General features: G+C 39.2%; 1 long non-coding RNA gene across 1 annotated transcript; it reads left to right on the forward strand.

The window, feature by feature from the left end:
• The first annotated feature begins 2,491 nt into the window (after positions 1-2,491).
• On the forward strand, positions 2,492-3,337 carry LOC308075015. The gene is made up of 3 exons (XR_013932151.1): positions 2,492-2,529; positions 2,637-2,686; positions 3,107-3,337. It is a non-coding gene; the product is annotated as an uncharacterized lncRNA (long non-coding RNA).
• The last annotated feature ends 1,794 nt before the right edge of the window (positions 3,338-5,131 follow it).

A 5,131-nucleotide genomic window follows, 5' to 3' on the forward strand; every position in this document is an offset into this window, starting at 1 on the left:
GGTGGGAGTTTTTGAATGAATTCGGGAGAGGACTGTTCACCTTCAAATGCCTTTACCTGGATATGCGTCTCTCTTTTCTCTGCTAGGGAATCTTCCCATACACGTGTGATGTGTATATTTCATAAACATAGATACAAATCTCAGTCATATGTTTGCTTACAGGTAGCCTACAGACAGGGGAGCATATTCAAAGAGGTGGCTGTTGGCTGACCAGGGTGTGGGGTTAAGATTAACATTCTCTTTGTTGTTTACCTGGGAGGTTCTATGCACGTGTCTCCATCCCCTTCCTGTCCCAACAGTTGCAAATGTTTGGACCGGGTGGGGGCTCACCTTTGAAGTCTGACACACCCATACCTGTACCTCCTCTTTCTTTAGATCTCTCTGTTATAAAGACTATACTGAAATGCGACTTGGTGTGTGACACTCAGTGGCCGGCAGGCTGCTGAGAGGACCTCAGGGTCCATGGAAGAGCTGTTTTGTACTGTTTTGTACATATGCAATAAATCGGAAGCAAAGAAACCTCACTGACCAGTGATGACTCCATTCATTCTACCACCATTCATTCTCACCACTGGGACAACAAACTAACTACAATATGGCGTTGTTGGCAACTACAAAAGTGCAATAGAGCCTTTAAGGCCGTGGAAGAGATACTTCACGTGTAAATGAGCTATTTGTTCAAACAATGGGAGGTGTGGGGTTCAGAGTGGGGGGGACTAGTTTACAGAAAGGACATACGAATAAAGCATGACACACACACACACACACACACACACACACACACACACACACACACACACACACACACACACACACACACACACACACACACACACACACACACACACACAGATCAGAGTGCAGTCTTGGGGCAAATATTGTACTTTTGCTCCACTACAATTATTTGAAAACTTTAGTTACTTTGCAGATATAAATGATTACATTATAAAACATACATTAACCACTTTAGCCTTATTTTATACCTAAGCTACGTTTAAGGGTCATTAAATGGATACAATTATATCACAAACAAGGCTTACTTTATGTGTGTTTTCGTGTGTATTTTAGGGGGTAGAGATTTACATGCAGGCACAACATTTGCATGAAAGGTGTTGATGGGTTCAGTGGCCCTATTGTCTCAGGTCTCTGAGACAATAGGAGCACCACCTCTATCACCACATTAACCACTTTAGCCCTATTTTATACATAGGCTATTTGAAAATAGCCAATCTACAAGCTTGTAGATCTGCTATTTTCAAACATTTTAATACTTTCACTTTTGGTACTTTAAGTATATTTTGATGCCAATACTTTTTTTTGCCAGACCCAGAGGGTCGGCCTACATGAGGCTCTGCCCCCTTTCGTCCATACATGGGCGAAAAAGACCGGCTGTATAAAAGGGACCCTTTCTTCTCCATACATGGGCATAAAAGGGACACAGGCTGACACGTAATACGAAGTCCGTCATACGAAGTCCTTATAAAGTACTAGGAATTTATTCTGGGTCTGGCAGAACCAGGTCTCCTGGTCTTGTTACTATTACTCAAGTAACATTTTGAACACAGGCCTTTTACTTGTTTTTATATTTTTTAGTATTTTTATATTGTGGTATTGCTACTTTTACTTAAGTAAAATATCTGAGTACTTCTGCCATCACTGCCAAAAATACAGGTTACCACCAGTCATGTGGTTAATAAACTATTTAGTGTGTTTTCTAGTCTAGGCCCAGTAGTGCTCAAAAGAACAAAATGTAATGGACTTTTACTTGTAACAAGTAAGAGCATTTCTACATTACACTATTGATTCTTTTACTTAAGTATAAAATGTCAGTACTTTTTTTTGTGCTTGTTGTTTAGTGCAAAGCATTAGTACAGTACCTCTACATAGTAACTTTTAACTTGTTAAAACTAACTAAACTAAGTAAATAGTTTATTTCCAGTCTCTCTCTCTCTCTCTCTCTCTCTCTCTCTCTCTCTCTCTCTCTCTCTCTCTCTCTCTCGGTGGGGAGGGGAACCTGTGTCAGATTCGTCCAAACAGAGATTTCAAACGTTCGAACTGTTTGGGCGGTTGGGTGAATTCATTCTTCTCACCCATGTACTGCTGGCCTGTTGATGTTTTCGGACTAGCTTTGTAAATGGTAAGCTGCTATTTTATCTAATTGTAAATCATTAGTAGGTTATACTGTTTATTGTATTTACTTTGATCAGTTCTCTACAGTCTGTTTGATCAGTTGTAGGCTAGTGTTTCTTTACCTGTATGAGTTCAGATTGTTTTAAAACATGTGGCCTAGTTAAGTAGCTATTAGTCAAGTCATATGCCATGATTTAATTTGTCAGCATAATGCAGTATAGTAAAATACACATACTTTATAAATGTTAGTAACTAAAGTTGGATTGCTTTGTAGTTTGTCTTTACTATGGCTACATAGAATACAATGGCAAAGCATTGCTTCATCCCACCGACCCCTAAAATTATATTTGCAGGGAGCATTCATTGATTTCCCCACTGTTGACGAGGAAGTTTTAAAAGGTACTACACACCCACACTCTTCTTCTTCTTCATTTAACTTTTTTTTTTGTGCACTCCTGTTTCAGTTGAAGTTTTCTGAGTTTTAATTGCTGTTATATATTTTACAGTTGTTGGCATCCAGCGGTACATGTGTGAGGACCTTTTGGAGTTTTAACAGGTAATCTCCAGCACACACTCTCTTTTTTTTTTCTTTCTTTCTTCTTTTTGTTTAAGGCTCGCAAATTCAGCAAGAAATTATGTACTTTTACTTTGATAATATAAGTATACTGCTGCTATTCCCTGCCAGTGCAGTGAAACTGTCTCTCAAATAAATTGCAATTTGCATGTCAACAGTCAAAGGACAATGGCTTGGTAGAAGATTCAGCAGACAGTCAGCAGACAAGACAAGACAATACACACACACACACACACACGCACACGCACACGCACACACACACACACACACACACACACACACACACACACACACACTGTAGTGTGGTAGAGTGTGGTAATTGTATTAACATTGTTGTGTTCCTGTTTAAGTGGTTTTGTGGTTTAATTGTAATTCATTTTTTTCCTTCTCTTTTCCTTCAAGGCTTCAAGGACTGCCATTTTGGATCTTCAGCCCTCCAGCAGTCCAAAGTTCAGGAGATCATCTCCAGGACCTCATACCAAACGCTGCATTCTCCAGGACCAGCAACTCCAAAGATGGACTGCCATTTTGGATCTTCAGCCCTCCAGCAGGAAGAAGTTCACAAGATCATCTCCAGGACCTTGTACCAAACGCTGTGTTCTCCAGGACCCAATGCTTGACGACAAAGAGCTTGAGGACCACAAAGTATTTTTCGTGCCGCTCTATGAGCTTGTACATAGCGAGATCTGCTGTAGATCTGCTGTTTTTGAAAATGTGTGCAAATCTTTGAATATATGTTTTTAGTGAGAACATTTTAACTCAAATCTTTGATTCTGGGGTCCCTGGAACAAAATGTATTTCTTTATTTTCTGTATTTCTTCCTGTGGATTATACCAGGGACAAATGACTTGGATTTAGCTCTTCCTTGGACCCACCCACCGTGGATTACACCAAGTAGCCTACAAGTGACTTTGTTTTCCTCTTCCCCCTATTTTTCTTTGCTCTTCCTCATGGCACTACTTGCTGACTATACCAGTGTCAGTCTACTCATGTGGATTATGCGGTCGACACACACTGACATTTTGCACCGTAATCCAGTGTATAACGCACTGACTTTTGTCTTTTATTGTGTTTTTTTCCCCAAGCACCTTAACTAACGTCTATCCAAGGTATATCATGCACAGTATACATTGCTGCTATGTTCACGCACATATCTTATCTCAGGCACTAGTGTGAATATATAGACACGAATTTCACCCACTTTTTTTTATTAAACCTGTGATTTGACAATAAACCTGATTCTGATTCAGAATCTTTGAATATATGTAGCCAGGTGGAAAATAGTGTTCCCACAAATGACCACTAGATGGCACTTTACCGTTGTGGGTTTTCTCAGACTCAGGGTACCTCAAGGGGAGTAGTAGAAGAAACAGGAAGTGAAGCGTCTGCCATCTTACTATCACTGTCCATGCTTGTGAGGAGTTGTGGAGGAGTTGTTGATATTATATAAAGTGGTAAATATACTTAATCTGTTCCTTCTGTACAAAATGATCAACAGATATGCAGTAACATGATTGTATAGAATGTAAGAAATGTAACGTTTGTCAAGGATGGTCATATTATCCATTTGATGTTTACAGATTGTGTTCACATGCACTGATCAGTCAGCACTTTGAGTAAGGCAGCAGAGAAGTGTCATGCAGCTGTGTTCTGCAAGCATTGTAAGTTTATTTCTAGACAATTGTTCTTTTATATGTATTGTTTGAGAATGTTTCATTTTGTCCATTATGCTGAAAGTATATTGTGTTCATTGTATAGTGCTGAAGAAGATTGCTGAAACCTGTGTTACATTGTGCATCTGTGTGAGCACCAAGATTTCATGTAGTGAGTACATTATGAGATATGTTAGCTACTTCAGTTCATATTGATGTACCAAATGTTTACTGTTCTTTGTAAAGTAACTGTATGTGATTGTGTTTGTTTTCTTTTATTTTCGTTTAACAGAGAAGTTATCACTACAGTTATTTTGTGCATTTAAGTTCAGGATCTAAGCTGTCTATATACAGAAGCTGAAGTTATTCAGTCTAGTGACCAAAGACTGTGAAAGGCCAAGAACTGAGAACTGTGACCAAGGCCTGTGGTCAAGGACTGTGTCCTATGAGAATTGTCTGAGACAGACCAATGTGATTTTGTTTGTTTTATTCTTTTATTTTGAACACCGGATTGGAAACTCTAAAACCTTATATTAATATTTCTCTCACCTTCTGAGAGTAATCAGATAATAAAATAACCCAAATACAGTCTTGTGTCCGGTGTCATCCATATCACCAGGTCACATTTTGGTACCAGGAGTGGGGTTATCAATAATTTTTTTGAGTTTCCTGAGTTTTTTTTATAAATTAGACAGATTATTAGAGTGCACAAATAACTGTAGTGGTAACGAGCGGCCCGGTGCTGGAGAGGATTTGAGACGGCGAGGCCAGTCTG

This window comes from Gymnoscopelus braueri (assembly GCF_963280865.1).
Source record: "Gymnoscopelus braueri genome assembly, chromosome: 19".
Classification (NCBI taxonomy): Eukaryota; Metazoa; Chordata; class Actinopteri; order Myctophiformes; family Myctophidae; genus Gymnoscopelus; species Gymnoscopelus braueri.